Below are 1,867 nucleotides of genomic sequence, written 5' to 3' on the forward strand. Positions count from 1 at the left end.
GCATTGGTTACAACACGGAAAAACGTTCCCTAAGAGTCAGATTGTTTCTGTATAGCATTTCCGTTTTGGCCATTGATTTACCTCATGACTATTTGGTAAAGTAAGAGGAAGCAAAGTGGCAAAAACATTGGAATTAGCACTATGGCAATTCTTCTGTATAAACAAGTTTATATAATCTAGCTTTGCAAGCCTGAGGATAGTCTGATAAAAAAAAATAATAATAATAAGGTGGTCCCTAACTAAAAACATGTTTTGTTATTGAGGATTTTTTTATGGTTTGGCAATGAATTATTCAATACCCAAAATAGCATAATAAAAAAAAGGTGAACATTTTTTAAAGACTCCTACAGTCAGCATATCCTATAACTATGACTCTTTAGCTATATCATGGAACTCTATTAAGCACAAAGTTATTAGGAGACATCATCATAATATTCACCTTGTGATCATAATAGCTATCCTGAACAATGTTTTAGATCTAGTTAATAATAATCTGTAAACATTTAAGCAAATTAATATTATTCTCCAAAAGTCACAATTAAAATTACTCATTCTGCAACACCAAAACCCTTAAGTTAAAAAAAAAAAATCAGAGGACATTCGGAAATTTTTAATTTAGGTAGTAGAACTAAAGAAATAAAATGTATGCTGCTTCTCCTCATTTCCCTTTTACTAGGCCATCTTGGTTAATCAGCTTATAAAGCTATATTATTCTTGTTTCAGAACAAAAAGTAGGAAGGAAAGCTTTTTTTAGAAGAGGAAAGAGGGTCAAAAATGGCATAAGTATTGATAAGTTCAGAGAATAGAGTTTAAACAAAAAATGTGGGTATTTCAATTGGCAAAAATGTGTGAGTTTCAATGCTTAGTGACAAGTCCCAAGTCGCTAGTGTCACACACTGTGAAGGTCATTCACGAACAATAATACTCGAGCACCTCCTCAACCACATACACACACTATTTGGGGGTCAACTGCTAATGAGAGGAATATGGGCTTTAGAGTCATACAATCCAGGTTCAAATCTTGGTTCCATAATTTACAAGCTATGTGACCTTGAGCAGAGCTCAAACACTTCCCCTGCACCAAAGAGTTAACATCAATTTCAGAAGGTGATTGCTACCATTAAATGAGATAATGTATGAGGCACCTGACACAATTTTTTCTCTTTTTTGGAAAGGGGTGGAACTGCAACCTCGCATAGCATTAGAGGGTTAATAAGGAGAAGCTATTCTAAGCTGCTGGTTCAGGAATAGGCCTCCTGTCCCAGACAGCCCATCAGCCCCACTAATGGGATTTAAAACAGTTGCTGCCTCTTCCTCAGTCGTGTAATGATTTCTGGGCAGCCTGAGAGGCCCATTATCTGCAGTCCCTACTTCTGCTCTGTCTGGCGGTAATGACTTCTTAGCACAACAGCAGGGCCGCGGTCTTCCACTTCCCGCTGCACCACTGAGAAAAGGACCCTTGTTGAAGTCAAAGACAAATTGTCATCCCACCACAGAGGCCGGTGGTCTGTGAAATGCTGCCCACTGACTGCGGCAAGAGTTCCTGGAGAGTTGTCCTCTACGGGCAAGGGTGCCCTTCGAGGGGTTTCCTGGGAGAATGTAAATATGATAGATGAGTGCATTCCAGTGAGAAAGTGAGATCGCTGCCCGCCCAGAGGGCCTCTGAGGTGGATGTCCAAGTGCCAGAAACCTCGCCAGGCTCTGACTTGCTGTCTCATTCCGCTCAGTTCTCACAAGCTGCCTGCAGAGCCCAAGGGCAAGAAAAATGTGTAAAAAAAATGCCACAGGCCTGTGATTTAAAAAAAAATCAATGTCCAGATGTAATAATTAACTAAGGTCTCATTAACATGTTTTTCTTTATTCTTTG

Source organism: Pteronotus mesoamericanus, unplaced genomic scaffold, assembly GCF_021234165.1.
Source record: "Pteronotus mesoamericanus isolate MK-2021 breed Mesoamerican mustached bat unplaced genomic scaffold, CSHL_Meso_final contig_116, whole genome shotgun sequence".
NCBI lineage: Eukaryota > Metazoa > Chordata > Mammalia > Chiroptera > Mormoopidae > Pteronotus > Pteronotus mesoamericanus.